The sequence below is a fragment of the Olea europaea genome, unplaced genomic scaffold (genome assembly GCF_002742605.1).
Source record: "Olea europaea var. sylvestris unplaced genomic scaffold, O_europaea_v1 scaffold2704, whole genome shotgun sequence".
In the NCBI taxonomy this organism is placed as follows: domain Eukaryota; kingdom Viridiplantae; phylum Streptophyta; class Magnoliopsida; order Lamiales; family Oleaceae; genus Olea; species Olea europaea.
In genome coordinates, this window is record NW_019245442.1 from 55,610 (window position 1) to 74,327 (window position 18,718).

Here is an 18,718-nt window from a genome sequence, read left to right on the forward strand (position 1 = left end):
TCGAAATTCGGCAATTCCAAATGGTGCTGGTTTAGTTCGTGTTTCTATGATTTCCTAAATGTTATTTCATCTACTCATGTTCTCAAGTCGATATTGGTGGATCCTAACAACAATTTGTCAAAGAAGTTAGGGAAAGAGGTGTCGCGCGAACAACTTTAAGGTATAGTTCACTATCTGCATTTCTCAAAGTTAAAAAACTTTCTCCAATTTTAAAATTCAGTCACATTAAAATACAAATATTAAAATGTCAGAATTTGGACTCCATTAATGATCAGATTAACGGTTTTCGTCATATAAGGATCATGCTCGTACAGTTTTTATAGATTAAGGACCCGATGTATCAAAAATGAAAGGTTTGGGACTCCATCATCAAAAGGTTAAGGAATATTCCCAATCAGTCAAAGTTGTCAAATTGCACTGGCCTGTTCAGGCGCTGAGCCAGCACCCGGCGAGGGGGCGCGGCCGCGCGTGCTGGCTCCGCCGGAGTCTTCAGTCAGTTCAGTGGCCGCTGGGTTGGCAATTGCAGACGGAGCCAGTCAGCCAGGAGGAGGAGGAGGAACTCAGTTTCAACTGGAGAAGACGACCACTTCATTAATTTTTTCTTTGGGCTAATCTAACTGAAATTGGGCCTATTTAAAAAAAAAATTGGCCCAAATATGGAAATTGAAACCATTAAAACGGACGGTCCACGGATCTTTGGATATATTGGTTTTAATTGACATTTCTCCCAACTCCTAAACCTGAAATTAGTCCCAAAATCGCAAACCGTTGGTCGGTTGGTCCCTTCCATTTCCATAGTTCCATTATATAGAAACCGGTTACCCACTACCCAGTTACCCTTCAATTTCTATTCAAAGCAGTAGCACCAGATGGAGTCGGTGATTTGGTAAACGTGCGTGTGCCGCCAATGTGCTGTGCGGCTGTGCCTGTGTGCGAAGTCTTAGAGACTTAGCGGCGAATCTCCATCTTCTCCAACCAGACCAGTGATAGACTCCGAAATTCAAGGCGAGTCCGCAAGTGGCGACTGGCGAGGCCGAGCACGAGCAAGTAAGCAGCCAGCAGTGTGCATTGTAGGTTGCAACATTGGTGATTGCCTAATCGGTGAGTTAAAGTTTATTAAGTTCAATATTTAAAGTTGAAGAGTTGAATATTTGGTTAATTGAATTGTTTTGGTGTTTGAATTCTAATTGTCTCAACTCTGTCTCTGTTGTCTGTTGAGTGTTGACTGTTTTTATTGTGTGTTGGCTGTTGAGAAATTGAGTGTTGCTGTGTTGAAGACTCGACGTATTGTATTTGTTAATTTGTGCAATTGTGCTGGTACAACTGCAATTTGCTGACCCTTTGTTCAATTTGTTGTATGTTGATGCAATGATGTCTGAACTGACGGTGTTGAGAGTTTGTTGAGCACTTGGAATCTTGGATGACTTGAGTTGAGTGACTCTGTTGGAGATTTGGAGACTCGAAGTGCTGAATGGCTTGAGTGTTGTACATGTTATTAGTAATTAGTGAGAGTGAATCAATGTTTAATTCATATAGTCGTAGCGAAGGAAATTAGGATTTATGAATTATTACTAAGAATTGTGATTTTTTAATCAAATTTTAATATGATCGTTGATTATCGACGGTCAACGATCAATAGTCAAAATCAAAGTCAACCGCCCTAGCTGAACGTGGAACCTAGATCTGCCCATGGGCCTGTTCATGAAAAAATTGGAATGGGCTTATTATGGAGAACGATACTACGTGTATAATCGGGATTGACAATCACACACATGGAAGGAGGTCCACGATGAATTAAAAGTCGTAGGCCCCCCTCCTGTGAGGAGATTGTTAACCTCGATTATATAACTAGCAAAATTTTTTTGTGGATTGCTGAATTCTTAAGTGGCCTATGGGGACTTTTTTCAATTTCTCATTTTTCTATTTTAAAAAATACACTGAAATTTAAAACGCAAAAACTTAAGAAATCGAGCCGGTCTAATTCTAATGGTCTTTAAGTGCCACCATTTTTTTATCTAACTAATCTAGACTTGCGAGGCATATCGGTCTATTCTTCACTCTTCATCAAAGGTGCATCAACTTTAACACCTCTACCATTAGTTGCATCGTATAAGTCAAGAATTGGATTCAACAAAAGAAAGGAACCAACACAAAAATTGTAACATCAAATTCGGAGAGGATCATTTTATCATGTTACATAGAATATAAGGTAACCAGATCTCCTCACTTGAGTTTTTTGCATTGACACCCGTCAATCGCCCTTTACTAATATAGTACAAGGTAAGGAAAAAACAAGGGTGAAATTACTAACTAAAAGTAGGCATGCCTATTATAAAAGATAATATGATGCACTTTTTTCATCTGCTAAACCTAATTGCCATCGAAAATAGTTTTAGAAAATATTTTACTATTCAAAGTAATAATTATAATATACAAAGTTTAATAATTGTGATTTCTAATCAAACATCAAAAAAGGTTAAAGCCTAAATTAAAGATGTCTTAAATTATTGTTTGCCAGCTAACTAAAACAATATCCTGCATCCATTCCATGAATGTTTGTATCTTTCCCATCTGTCAAGTACATGGTAAAATAATAAAAATAATAAATTGCCCTCTTAAAGTGAAACAAGAAAAGAATAGTTGTTATTTAAATATGTTTTGTGTAAATTATTGTAAACAGATAATTGAATAATTATTTAACTATTTAAAGAGATATTTTTTTCATATTTTCTTTTTCCAAGCTGTAAAAAAAAGTTATTTTTATTTTTATTTTTTGCATACATAGTAATTTATGTAGATTCAAATAAATTACATTGATAGTTGTTTTGATTAGGTGGGAAAAACAACCCGAACTAATCGAATCAAGTCAAAAATTGGCTGTTCGGTTCGGTTTAAATTTTAGTTTATTAGGTGAATAATTTTTATTTGACAATTTTTTTATTCTTTTAAAATAGTTATATGACAATATAATTAAACATTTTATTCTTTTAGCTAGAACATAAAATGGGATTAAAAACTATATCATTCTCGATTTTAAGATCCAGCACTTGTTAAATATTATATCGATTCGAGTGTTCCACGAAAATAAAAATATTAAAGAGAAAGTTGTGCATATAATAAAAAAAAATTAGAAAAAGAGAAGGGTTTTCGGAATATAGGAAAGTGGTGTCCTCCATAAAACGTACCCCGACACAGAGAAACCTTAGTCCGGGAAATACGGGGTGCACTTCATTTTTACAATGTGGGTCACCCTCACATGCCACCCCATGTGAATCAAATATTTTTCTTTCATTTTAGTCCTTAAAAAATTTGCTTTGTTTTCATTTAGTATTTGATTAGTTGGACCAAGAATTGAACAATATTATGAATATGCTTTTAGGTTTTCTTTATGATATAGAGTACTCGACTTGTTCTAAGAAGTTAGGATCCATATAACTAGTTTTTAGTATTAGAAAACGAGAGTCATTATGACAAAAAAAAATAATAATAATAAATAAACTAGTGAAATAAAATCATGGAGAAGTCTTGCCACATACTAAACCCAATTATAGAATTTATCGTGGAATTAATGCATGTAAATAGTAATAGAACAATGTTATCGATCTAAATCAGTCCTATCAGATTTAGATAAAAATCAGATTTTAGTAAATTTTGATAAAAGTTAATGGAATATATAGATAAAAAGTTGCAAGGCCTATGAAATTTATGATTAAGATTCATTCTTGACCTTGACTTATATTTTAAATCAATTTTTTAACTAAATTAAATGAAGGCTTAATATGACATGTCAACTAATGCAGCTTAAACTGTTGTCTCAACAATCTAAAATAGATAGAGTTCGTTTTCATATTAAATTGTTTAAGATAATGATCATCTTGAGAATTTCGAAATCTCTCCTTAATTAATGAAATTTTTTAGAAAAGTTTTGTAAAGATGACTAATTATTATTTCACATACATACACACCTATATATACATGTATATGTACATAAATTGGTAAAAAGTTGACGTTGGTTTCAACTAGTTGATCCACTAAAAAACCAGTGAACGAACTTGGATCGTCCAGAAGAGTCAAAAGAGATATTGTAGTAGGGCTGGACAAATAGGGCTGGACAAAACTCCCGAACCGAACCCGAACCGAACAGAACCGAACCCGACGGTTCTTCTCAAGTTAAATACCCGAACGGGTATTTGAATCAAGAACCGACGGGTATGGTTCGGTTCTCGGTTCTAGGCCAAGACCCGAAGAACCGAATAAGAACCGAATCTCCGTAATTTTTTAATTAATTTATTTTAAATAAGTAAAATTATTTTATTTTTTCTTAATAAATTTGTTAACTAGTTAATTTAGTTCAAACCACAAAATATGATTTTTCAATTTCTAATATTCAGTTCAAAATTGACTTAATCAAATTGACCTTAATTTTATCCAAATCTGTTATTCTACTGTAGTGTCATTTCTACCGGAGAAAATTGAATTAAAGCTCTACAACATCTCTCTTAATTATTTTGAGCTTGTTATCTTTCTCTTTCTGTGATTTTAATAATCAAATTTATGAAGAACTCAGCAAAGAGAGACGTGAAACACATAAAATTGAACTACGTTATTTTGTAAGATCTAATATTAAATATATCATTAATTAAATTAACGTAACTTTGTGTATATTAAAAAATTTAATTATAATAAGGAACCGAATGGAACCGAACCTTTCGTACTTAAATTTGGACCCGACGGTTCCACTTACTAAATACTTGAAAATTTTGGATCGGTTCGATTCTCGTTAGAATCGAACCGAACCGGACCATGTTCAGCCCTAGTTGGGGGGGTTCTTGAGGGTTTGAGAAGTGGGATAGGAATCGCATAGACTTTAGCAGAATCGATAATTGAGAAAATGTATGATAGTTTATATGTACATGTATGTATATTCTTCCAATTGATTGGAACTAAACCTAGTTAATAGAAATCGACTGACAATCTTCACCATGCACAGCACGAGCCACAAGCTTAAGCACGTACCCTCCTCAAACGGACAGATCTGTGTCACTCCTTCTCAACTGTTAGATTTCATAGGTCTCATCCTGACCGTTCATATAATCATGATAAATTCATATGATATTAATGGGATTAAATGTTCTCAGCTTTTTAATAGCCCAAAATTCTTCTCGGGATTGGTGGAAAAGACTTCCATTCCCCTATAAATACTACCGTTTCCTCTCCCCTAAACCTAAACCTAAAACTACACCCCCTTGCCATACCCCCACCCACCTACAAATATAGATAGATAGATATAGAGAGAGAGAGAGACAGTTCATCTTCTCTCTTCTCTTTTAAAGAAACCCTATTTAGGGTTGCAGAATATGCAGAGGCTGGCCCTTGTCATACTTTTCCACAGCTTTCTTGAACTGCATATAATTGTATGGACAAAACCCATTTGCAGTTCAATTAAGCTGTGGGAAGATATGGAGAGAGTCATATGGGAATTCATTTTCAGGATCAGATTCACTATAGCATGGTATTTTTAGACAATATTGTTTTCTGCCCAGTGGATCTTCATTATAATTTCATTTCTATGTTAATTTCATGCTGATTTTATCTTTTTACATACATGATTAGTTTTCTTCTATTGGATATTCATTTCTATGTTAAATTGAATGGGATGTTACCTTTCTACTTGCATGATTGTGTAACTGTTTACAGATCTACTGACAACCTTCTCGAAATTACTGTGTTTCATATGGTGAAACCCAAGAGACATTGACTATTGTGTTTTGGCTGTTTGTAGATGCACTTTTGTCTATATTATTTTGTAGATTTAAATGAATCTGTTTTAAAAAATCACAGAGATAACAATTCTTTGATATCATGCTATTTTGCATCCAGATCTCTGCATTCAATGAGGAAATAAATAAATGTATAATTCAAGAAAGGTTTCCTATAATAGCCATTATTTGCGGGAAGTAATAAGTTTTCAACAATTACTCGAAATCTCCCAATTATCGTATTTTCCAGCAGTCACTAGTATTCCCCTCGTTTTAACTTAAGATGTCTTTAGCAACCTTTTCTATGCATATTTCCATTTTCTATTTTCAGTATAAGCAAAAGACTAAAAGTAAGTTTTCTGTATATTTCTTTATTAGTCATGTTTTAATTAGGAAAAAAGGGTTTCCATATACAATGTTTCTGAATAATTTCGAGTTACAGAATGTTATGTGGACCACAGGTTTAATTGCATTATCTTCCTCATATGCAACACATCTCCTTCCACACAAACTGTAATTTAAACAGCCATTTATGTAAATTTTTTAAAGTATGCCTTAAGAAGAGGACGCAGAAAAGTTGTCATCCAGTCTATTGAAGGGTGGTCCAAATCCTGCAAATTTCACCTTCGCAAAGAAAAAAAGTCATAATTTTGCAGAAGTAAACTAGGGCTTCCCATTCACTATGATATGGACTTCAATGTAAAGAAGAAACATAGAATTACAGTGCATTCTTGTTCAGCCGTGCTTAGATTTTTAATGTTGATTGTATCTCGAGTGGAGCTATCGTTCTTACGATCTGCGTTTTTCAATTACAGAACATTTCCGAACGTGGACCAGCACCACCGGCTAAGTGTATCGATCCAATAGGGAAAATATAAGGTCTATTCTCAACCAAATTGTCATCATAATGAATAATTAATCAAAAATAACGCGAATTATATATTAATACACCTAGTAATCTTCATGAATCTGAGTTATTTGTAACAGGATAAACTTTAAAAATTGCACATACAAAGTTAGCTAGATTCAGCTTCTGCCAGTTGAGCCGAATGTTCTTTATATGATTTGTCAGGATTTTCAACGTGTTCTGATTTTTGGAATAACTTCTCCATCTTAAGTTATTGTAAAATTGTTTAGTGTTATACTTTTCGCTGAATGATTCTTTAATTCACTGAAGATTACCTTTATTTGCTTTAAGATTCTTTATATGTGAGAAGTAAATTGTCATCTCTGTCACTCGAAAATCCTGGAATGTGCCTAAGATTTCATCCTTATTCTTTAATACAATTTGAAGGAAGTTTAATTTTTCTTGCATCGAGATTCTTCTTATAATCAGCAGTAACTTTCTTCTTTCCTGCTATAGAATTAATGCCTTTCTATCTTCTTTTTGTGATGTAACTGTCTGTACTCCCTCAGAGGCATCAATGAATGAACGGAATGAAAACTGATTTGTGTAGTCGACCATCAAATTTAGTGAGAACAAAGTTAAGATTTTAATTTGTTATTGATTGGTGGGTCAAGTTATTGATTTTCAACTGAAGAGTTGATTTCAAGTCATAAAGATAGGCATTTATTTCCCTGATGCATTACAGATTTGTGCTTTTGGCTCCAAAGATTTAAGGATGGTGCTACATCAGAGTCCATGACGGTGTCCATCCCCCTCACATGGAGAGGGATCAACTTCCAATAAAATATAGGAGTAATTTATTCAAAGTGGGTCCCTCTCCATGTGAGGGGGTGGACACCATATTATGTACAAGTAATGTATTCCAAGATTTAAAGATACATGAAAAGATAATATAAATTTGTGGTTTGTCAATTTATGGTGGAGAAAATAAGTGAAAGTAGGAATTGCTAAAAAGATTAGCAAACAAAATAAGTTTGATGGAACAAACAAAATCTTCTTCTTGATATGGTTGTCTTTGTATTATTCAAATCTATTATCATTATAATATTATGCACAATGGAACTTATAATAATTTAGTGCTCCAATATGCAATGAAAATCCATGACACTTTAATTTCTTGATGCACTTATAGTCTGGCAGACTACAGATCTTAATCAGCATATGCTTTCAATTTCTGAATTTCAGAGGGTATTGAAAAAAACATTTCATTAGAAATTGCATACTTGATAACTTAGTGACGTGACAAAACAAGATTGAGAAAAGAAAGAGGAAGAGAGAGTACAAAGAGGAGAACAAGGAAAACGAGAGAGAATTTAGAGGAAAAAAATATCAATTTATTCAATATCAAAGTGTAAATATTGCAATGCAAAAGTCCATTTTATATAGAAATCAAACTTGTCTAATTTAAATGCATGAAAATGTATTAAATAAAACTATAATTATGTATCCTAAAACAAGTATCCAATTTGAAAAGTAAACAACTTATAAAATACTAGAGTATCTATTAAATAAAATCATAATTACATTTCCAAATCTAATTTAAAAAATAAATTAAACTAATATCCCTATTAGGAATTCCATATTTTCTCCCCAACTTTGAAAACTCGACTCCGACAAAATATGCTGCACCTTTTTTCTTCAAGAAGATCGATCTTTTGTTGTGACGAAATATTTATAAGAAACTTATAAAAATCAATATATGATTTAACTAATACAAAGCGGAACAATTTTTCTTATTAACCAAATATCAGCAACAAACTTCAAAAAATAACATATAATACAATTCAACCATATTAGGGGAATTACTCACGGATAGGCCTGGACGCAGCTTGTCTATTTCGACCCTAATCCAAAATCAAAACCAAATTAGTCAATTTGAACGAATTTCAGTCCAAACCCACTCACTCTAACTCTTAAATCAAACAAAATCGAAGTAGTACGATTCAGTTTAAGAGTTAGAGTAGATTGGTTTAGGTTGAAATTTAATTTGTCCAAACTGACTAATTTGATTTTGGTTTCGGGGTTGGAATCGAAATCGACCCAAACTTTGGATTGATCAGTTTGGTTAGTCGATTCTTATTAACCAAATATCAACGACAAACTCCAAAAAGTAACATATAATACAATTTAACCATAAAAATATCAAGTAATTCCCCCTATACAGGGAATTATACACGGATAGGACTGGACGCGGTTTGATTTGAGTCTATTTCGATCCTAATCCAAAATCAAATTCATATTAGTCAATTTGGAAAATTTTCAACTCAAACCCACTCACTGTAACTCTTAAATCAAATCGAACCAAACAAAATCGAAGTAGTACGATTCGGTTTAAGAGTTAGAGTAGATTCGTTTAGGTTGAAATTTGTCCAAACTGACTACTTTGGTTTTGGTTTCGGGGTTGGAGTCGAAATCGACCCAAACTTTGGTCCAATGAGTTCAGTTCGACTAACCAACGGTTTGAGACTTCAAGCCGTGACTGAATCAACCCATCATGATTTTGTTAAAAAAAATCAAACCAAACCAATTACTTGTGTCGAATCAATTCGAGATTGGTTTAATCGATTTTTTGAATTTTTTGTCCAGGCCTCTTCACAAAAGCCGTACAAGTGCTGGCTGCTTTTTTTTCTTTGTTTTTATCGTCTGCCAATATTTAACTACCAAGTGTTAATCTGAAGAAAATTTATCAAATTTTTTCTGTACACATAACATCACTCAAAATATCAATTGACTTCACATAATAGGGAGCACACCAGACTAGCAACTTAGATTGGCTTTACAATTTTTTTATAAGCAAGCCATAATATTTTGGGGACTAAACTTAGGATAATGAGATACGTTGCTTCTTCTCCACCCCCCCCCCCCCCCCCCCCCCCTTTTTTTTTTTTTTTTTTTTTTTTTTTTTTTTTTTTTTTTGGTAATAAGTATTTTGGCTTAAAAAATCTAAAATCGGAAAAACAACTAAACCGTTTGTTTGTTTGTTTTTTTTTTTACCTTTTTTTTTGTAACTTCTTTATTTTTGTAGTTTTCCTTTATTTTATTTTTTAAAGAGAAACAAAACAACTAGCACTTAAAAAGTAACATAATTATCGTTTTTTTTTCTTTTTATTATTATATTCTTTAAAATGAGAGTCAAACTAAGGTTCCAATAGATCAAAATTAATACGTGGCGAAGAATCAAGCGATAGCAACTCAATATGTGAATCATTGCTAAGCGTGCGTAATTCACCCATGCTAGAAGTAGATAATTTTTTTACTAGTAATGGAAGAGGTCGAAAAATTGATGCCACCAAGTTATAGAGAAGGTTCAACTTAGTTGGATATTGGAAAATTCATATGCTGCCACAAAACCTGTAGATATGAACTGAGAACTTTTCGTTATTTATTTATTTATTTATTTTGTCTCTCCTTTTCTCTTTCCTATTTTTTGGGAATAAACTCCAATACAAAGAAAACATCTAGCGAAGCGATGGAACAGTTTCACTTGAATAATAATTAAAAAAAAGATAAAAAATTTAAATACGAACGACAATATGAAAAATAAAGAAACAATCTTTCTCTTGTCGGCTTCTTTTTTTTTTTTTGATTGATTTACTTTATGGGATGATTGAGTTTAAGGTGGGCACCAGTGATTGAAAGTGGAATTGGCTTAGGGATGTGGTGGCTGCTGAAATAAACTAATGACTTTGAAGACCTATTTGGTAAATTGTTCTGATATCAAATTGACTTAGAGCACAAATGACCAAGAACAAGTTGAGAAAAGAGAGAGGAAGAGTGTAACTATTATAATGCAACTCTTATTTAAATAATTTATAATTATCAAACTCTAACTATGTTTCCTAAAACAAGTATCCAATTTGAAAAGTAAACAACTAACAAAATACTAATACAAAACTTGATACTTTGTTCACCTTTTCCCTTCCGAATAAGAAAAAGGGTTTCAGCGATGTATTTTTTCTGTTGAAGTCCACAAATTCCGTATCCAGAAGTGAAAAAATGGAACCGAGTTTAATTTTATCCTTGTCTTTTTTGTATTGGACAAATATAATTCAATGTGCCTATGGGCCAGTTTTCACATCAAATTAATATATGGTAGGCTCATTGATGAAAATTCTTGCAATAATTGCTTGATTACAAGTTAAGGGATGAATACATGCCAACAGTGATCGACATGACTCCAACACATAGGGACAGAATTATGGGAACTCCATTGGCTTATTCACTTTCTTCAAAGGTTTTCACTTTCTCCTCAATTCATATGTTTTATGTATGAATATAAATCATAGTTAGCAGCCATGTAAAATGAAGAGATTTATCGTTTCTTACTAAATAAACTCTATTTATGTCTGTCCTTTTGTATGCCTGTGTGTGAAAGTGTAAATTGTGTTGATGGCTATTACTAGTTATCTTTATTAAGGTTGTTAGCACATGGACATCTATGGTCTTAAATTACTGGCTGGCTAGGTCCATTGCTGATAGGGTGAACGGACAATATTAAAGAACAACAAAGCTTATAATCTTGTCCGTCTGTGGCTAGTACTTCGTAGGAAACATGTTCGTGTGTAGCTGTTTTATTAGGTTATTTATAATTTGCTTGGTATGGTCACGAATAATATTGTAATGAACATAACAGATGCCTCGAGTAGAACGGCCAGGGAAGGGAAAATATGCTGATATAGTACTGGCAATTTATTTTGGACGTATGGAGGTCATCAATGGAGGGAAACTGATTTGGACCTGGTCAAGCTGTTTCTAATGTATGTGCTTTTTGATTGTAGATGAGGTCCATATTAAGCCCCCGTTTGACCCCATTACCTGAAAATGAAAATGGGGGGAATAGTATTTTTTAGAAAAATGAGTGGTTGAAAAAGAAGGAAAAAATTTCGACTTACGTGTAATATTATTTTATAGAAGATTGTGTAGTTGAAAATACGAGAGAGAAAAATAGAATGTAATGTAATTGAAATTAATGGGGATCAAACGGGAGCTAAAAGAGAGAACTATTATAAAGAGAGAATGAAATATGTAAATTATTTGGTAATGTGAATTGTACCTGTTACTAGTCATATAGAATGGCCAAGTGGATGCCCTGTATTTACACGTGGCAACCATCTAATCATCCAAGAACCACAACATCTAAAGTAGTCATGATTGAATGCCGAGGTCGTTACACTAAGAACAGCCGAGGTGGTCCTACCCTTGCTCGTCTCTTTTTGCCGAACTCCCTATGGTATCTTAGGTCATTGACACGTTAAGCACGTGCATCTTCGGAGTTGATTGATGCGACGTGCCCATTTATTAAGTATCAGAAAAGTCAGCCGAGATTTGTAAGGTGGCTGACCTCTTATCAAAAGTCTGTCGATGTAATTAATATGAAGTAGAGTTGATGTGACACCAAGGGTCGGCAAATCAAGCCAATTGGATCGGATCCAATAGTGACCGCATCGACCTAATCACTATAAATATACAATTCTTGTATCATTTAAGGGGATGAATATTTGAACAAAGAAAAAGGAGAGAAAGGATAATCTATATAAAGTTGTCTACTATTTACCTTCTTCTTCTATTGCAAATATATGCATTCATGATTGTCATGCACGCCCGTGTGTACGCGATCTCCTAACAACACATGTTGGCCATTTTCAGAGGTCAACAGTACCATAGCGAACAATACTAAGAGATAGAAAAAGCTATAAAGCTTAAATTCCCTCGAACGGAAAGGGGATTCAACAAATTACTTAGTCAGTACTTGTGAATTTGTAAACAATCTCTCTTTATTTGCCTTTCAACTTGAATTGTTAGAGCATGTTTTGTACATAGGATTGGACACAGGAATGAACATAAATTTTACTTAATCATTTCCAATTTGTGCAGTCGAACATACTAACCAAGCTATGGACTAAAACCAGAATAGTTTAAACTTAAGCTCAGTGCAGTCACCCTTCCATATGTTGTATGAAAAATATCCAGAAATCAACTTTGAACTTGTCTCCGAGTCAATGAAAAGGCACATGTAATATGTATAATTAATTAATAGTACAAAATATTGTAGCTTTTAAGGGTTTAACAGAATAGCCATGCCTTAGTGTCGGCCCAATTCAAACTATTTTTGAAGGACCTACACACCAATCACAACTGCTTCTTTTCCATATCTTATAGTTTTAGGTACACAAATTTTATATTCTTGTCAAAACATTGAAGGCTTAAATGAAGATATATTTTGCCGTCTCTTGGATTCCCTTAAGTTCCATTCTTCCTAATTTATTTGTATCTGTGTCAATTTCATGACCTTCACGTGAAAGACTATATTGAAATGTGATTTAATTAAAAAAAAAATGTTGTCTTGTCTCAAACATTTTATCTGGTCGTTAATTTCAAGAGTCGGGATTTTGATAAATCATAATTTGAGGAAATTCTAAGGCGAAAGGTGGACTTGGAAAACAACCTTTAGGGTACAATTGGTATATAATAACTATCGGATATTACTAGACAATGTAGTAGACAAAATTTTTGCCTCCTTTTTTTTTCGTTTTTAATATTGCCGAATAGTGTTTTGTACACTATCTAACAAATCTGAAAGTTGAACGTGATAGTACCTAGACCGTATTAAATAAAAAAAGAGCAATTATACTATCAAGTTGTATTCAACACCGCCTACAAACTTCTTATTAAACTCATAAATGAGTAGGTACTGTGTAGTTATGCAGCTGAGAAGGCATAAACTATTAGCTCATCAACACAATTTTTCAAATACATGAATGAAACTTGCAGTTAAAAATGAGAACTCAACAACCAGTACTCTTAATAAGTTCCAAAGTGTAAATCAGTTTATGTACCGTGTGAAGAGTGTGTACGTCAAAACATGTATGTACATATTTGTCTGTATATATGCAGGCGTGCGTGTGTTTGGCAGCGTGAGAATAGGAGGAGGGTAAAAAAAATATAAAGTTGAGTTGCAGAAAATGACAAAATTTAGCCTTTTTTGTGGAAATAATGTGTGAGATCACAGTACAGAAGTAAAAAAACAAAAGGCAAATAAGATAGACAATTATTATTTATTGATAGTAAGGTGGAAAGATAGGGGGAATCTACCCTTCAACATAAACTCATCATCAATTTTCAATGCTTTTGACACTGAACACTGAGTAAAATTTAGCATAAAATCCTGTACAGACAATAAAAAGGTAAAAATTGTGTGCTGTAAAAGGATAATTTTTTGCACCCTTCTTACATAATAAAGCAATTAGCAGTTAAATTGTAAAAACAATTTAACAGTTTATCAAATGAATTTACTATCATGGATTTTTCCAAGAGTTATTGAAATTTCCATGGCTGCCAGTCAAGAACTTCAAGAATTAAGCAAATTTTCACACCTGACAGTAAAGAATTCTAATGGAAATTTTTATGGCTGTCAGTGAAGAAATTCGAGAATTAAGGAAGGGGTTTCTTGAGAATTTCAACGAAAAATTACCAGTCAGTAAAAAGAAAATCTTCTGATCAGCAGCAATGGAGTGATGAAGCACCAAATAGAATTAATTAAGTCCTGAATTTCCATGTTGTCCCACAGCTTTCTTGAACTTCCATCTTCTTCACAATGATCCATACATATGGACAGAGGGATCGGTATTCAGATCGAAAAAGTTCAAGAAAGCTGTGGAAAAGCATGGGAAGGACTTGTAAAAATTCATCAACATTTCACCTCTTCAGATCTCTCTCAGCCCTCAGGTATTTCTTGATTTCATCATCTTGTAAAAATGATAATTGCTACTTTACCTCTCCATATATCTAGACATAGATATAGACATACAAGTAAGAAAGAAATGAAGAGGGGCATGACCATACAAAATTTGAAGGACCACTCTAGCATAAACTATATGTAAAACCAGCTTTATAGAGGAGGGGATGAAGAAAGTAGGGTTTTTGCCCACATGTATCCTGCTTTTTTGCAAGTGCTCAGTGGGGTTGGATACCTAATAATTTCATAAATATATAAAATACCACCCCTCTTGTGTATACATAATTTATCATTAAAATCAAATGTTATAAAAAAATAATACAGACTTCAAAGAGGGCTTTGTCTAACCTCCAGATAGAGGTGCAATGAAAGTCTACTTTGTTGAAAAATTATGCAATTTGAGCTAAATAAACGATATTTCATTTTCCTTATCATATTTGTTGTTATCATATGTAGAGTGTAGATTCTCTTAGCTTCCCAGTACCTTCGAAATTCGCCACTTTTAAAGAAATTTGATAAACTTTTATTCTTCTATATATAGATTAGTTAACACAAGTATATCGGTTTAATATACATGTATTCCTTCTAGGTTCTTGTAACTCTTGGCTATATACGATTAATTAATGTAGGCAGCTCTTAGAATATCTGCTTGTCTGGTGTTTTAAGACATTATTAAGAATCTAAACAATTTTCAAACATATTTTAATTCAAAATATAATTAAGTTCTTGAGATGGTTCTATAACGGATAAAAGATATTGGAAATTTTGAAGGGAGTGGGAATATTGCTGACATATATGTTGACCCCAAAAATATTGCCAATATATACCGGACACACTCGCGCACGCGTGATCCTAGCCCAACACGCTAAAACACATGGACGGTTTCAAATGGACAGATCAAGTGCGTGGGAGTGACTCAAAAGCATGGGATGAGAACGTTCGAAATTCAGCGAGATGTTTGCATGACAATTGTACAATAATTACCAATTGATATTTGTAGAATGCGAATATGAATTCGTATAGTATTGTATTGCAAGAAGGTAAACAGGTCGTTGTATAAAGTGTGTTAAGAGAGCAAAGAATGTGTAATCTTAGTTCTTTTATTGAATCTTACATCATCCTTGTGAGAGGTGCATGGGGGAGTATTTATAGTATTACAAGTTAGATCGTGGCCCTCGGTTGGGAGTACACGTGGCCTCATCTTGTAAGTTTACATGTCAAATTATAGATATCACAATTGACTTCTTAGCCTGCTAGACATTTATTAATCGGCGGCGGACTGACAAGAGAAAACTCTTGCACTCTATAATGGATGTCACAGCAATCAATCAGGAAGGATCCTTGTGTAAGATCGGATCTCTGGGGAGAAATGCTGCTTAGGTCGGGCCTCGGTATGATGGGCCTTGAAGTGAAGGGCCTCAGCAAGAAAGACCACCTCGGCCTATTCATTTCAGCGTCAACATTTGGGCCACGTCATGTGTTGCTTAAGTATGCTGGTTGACTTTTGTTGGCCTGAGAGTCTTGGCTAAGATATCACGTGGTTCGGCATAAGTGGGCCAAGGACCCCTATGGGTCGGCCAAGTATCAATACATAACAATATATATATATATGATTTGAACACCAAAATCTTTGATATTCAAATATAGTGGCGCAAATTAAAAGAAAAATAAGAAGGGAAATGATAAGGGCACCCATCCCCATTACATATGCCACCATGACATATGCCACCATGTGGACATACGATCTTAAATTAATTTAATTGGGAAAATAAGGCATGGGAGTGTTTATTGTTCACCCAATTTTTATGGTTTTTATGCATCATTCACACTAATCTATATTATCTTTGCTAGAATAACTGTCAATGAGTAGACATAAATTTGCGGTCATTCTTAACATATTTATTATTTTGAATAATAAGATTTGGTGAGGCTAGGGATATTAATTGTTGGTACTTTTGAATTTTAATGAAAACTACAAAAATGGTCCATCCTGTACTGATTTATGGTCTTAAACCTACTCATCATTTATGATTTCGTTTCTTTCTAACAAGATGTAGTTGATTTGAAGTTTAAATTGAAATTGGTAGAGTAAAAATACTGAAAAAAGTTGATGATTGAAAACGATGTAGAGATATAACAAAAAAAGTAGGTGAATATGGTCCTAAACCTACTTGTGATGTTGTTGTATATACAATGTATTCATGACAATCGTATTGCGTGTTATTTTTTTATAAAGGAGATTTTGTTTTGATGAATATTTAAAGAAATAGAAGAAATTACAAGTACAGTTTGTTGGCATTTCTCAACAATTATGATATCCTAGTATAAAATATAGTTAGTCCAACATTAGTTTATTTGTTCATTCATTAAAAATAGGATTTTTACACAAACTAGTGGTAAGCAGGTGCGTTGCACGTCTTATCTATCGATGAATGATATGCGTACTATTTTTTATTATTGATAACATTTTTTTTAAAATAATAGAGATAATTCTAATGTGAAAATGTTAAATAAACTAAAATGTAATGATATGATTGCAACAATACTTCTTTGTACACAATATTTTTTGTCAAGGTCCCACATCTTTTCTTCTTTATCTTTTGCTTTTACTAAAACTTTGGTTGTTTACATTGAAACTCCATGAGAAAGTGCAACATATAATTGCCCATGAGAGAATACATGTTCAAGAAGTATATTACAACAGTAGGCAATGTTTGTTCTTAAACCTTGTTAATTGTCATTGCAAAGCATAGATGTATTGGAAATTATTTCTCTTGAAGTTGAATAGATATCCTTCATCATTTGCTCGAGTTGATGGGATATATTAATGCAACCTTTTAATTTTGAGACCTCAATTAAATCATAACTTAATGCATAAATTATATTGTAAATTGTGAAGATTAATAAGGGCTTTGTTGATGAAAAATAAAAAAAAAAATGTAAGGAAAAATTAATAACTTAAAAGATAAGCCGTTTAATTTTCGAGGGTAATTTTTTTTTTTTTTTTTTGTGATCGAATGTCCCAATTAATATATTAATGCAACATTTAGCACATTTGTTACCTCATTAATACAATAATGCAACATTTCAATTTTGTAACTTCAAATAAATAATAACCTAATGGATGGATTATAATGTAAATCATGAAAATTAATAAGGTCTTTGTTGATGAAAAATAAAAATTGCTTTGTTAATGAAAAATAAAAACTCAATGGACGAATTATAATCTAAATCATGAAGATTAATAAGGGTTTTGTTGATAAAAAATAAAAAATTGCTTTGTTGATAGGAAATAAAAATTGTAAGAAAAAGAATACTCGGTTGAATGATGAATCACTAAATTTTCGTTGATTTATTATTATTTTTTTAAAAATTGAATGTCAGTTTCACTCTTTATATTAATTCCAACCCAAATGATAAGTATCAATTAAATATTTCTCCACTTATATTAATTATAAAACAAATGATAAATATTAATTAAATTGGTAATAAGGGCTTTGTTGATGAAAATTAAAAATTGAAAAGGAAAAAAATCAATTGAATGTTAGTCATTTAATTTTCGTGTGTAATTTTTTTTTATTCATTGAATGTCCTCATTAATATATTAATGTAACCTTTAAAATATTTGTAATCTCAGTTAAATAATAACGTAATAGATGAATTATAATGTAAAGTATAAAGATTAAAAATTACTCTATTGATGAAAAATAAAAACTCGCTACATGAATTATAATGTAAATCATGAAGATTGACAAGGATTTTGTTAATGAAAAATAAAAATTGATTCGTTTGTGGAAAATAAAATTGTAAGAACAAAATAGTTAATTGAATGGTAAGTCACTGATTTTTATTTTTTTTTCAAAATAATTGAATGTTTGTTTTACTCTTTATATTAATTTCAATTCAAAATGATAAATATCAATTAAATATTTCACTCCTTCTATTATATGAATTGTAAACCAAATGATAAATAATAATTAAATTGGTATTCCAATTATGAGGGTATAGTGGGCACATAGTTAAATATGTAGGGGTAAATTTGGTATTTAAAAATTTCTCCACCATCTCCACTTTTAATATATTGTAGATATATAATAGAATGACTCTACAATGATGTCATCATTTAAAATACAAAGTTCTTTAAGCAAGCTTTTTAACCACAAAACTTCTTCAATCGATTCAATTGTAATAGATTCATTGGTGGATAATGCAATAATGTGTTGAAGTTGTGACTTCTAACTTCTACAAGAGTTATTAAAAGTAAACACCTAAGAACTGGTAGAATTCCTATTATTCATATTTGGCGTATATAGGCGT

At 32.5% G+C, this 18,718-nt stretch overlaps 1 long non-coding RNA gene across 1 annotated transcript; it reads left to right on the forward strand.

Moving 5' to 3' along the window:
- The first annotated feature begins 5,245 nt into the window (after nt 1-5,245).
- LOC111383506 lies at nt 5,246-7,565 on the forward strand. The gene is made up of 3 exons (XR_002700751.1): nt 5,246-5,512; nt 6,575-6,638; nt 7,352-7,565. It is a non-coding gene; the product is annotated as an uncharacterized LOC111383506 (long non-coding RNA).
- Nucleotides 7,566-18,718: the final 11,153 nt, after the last annotated feature.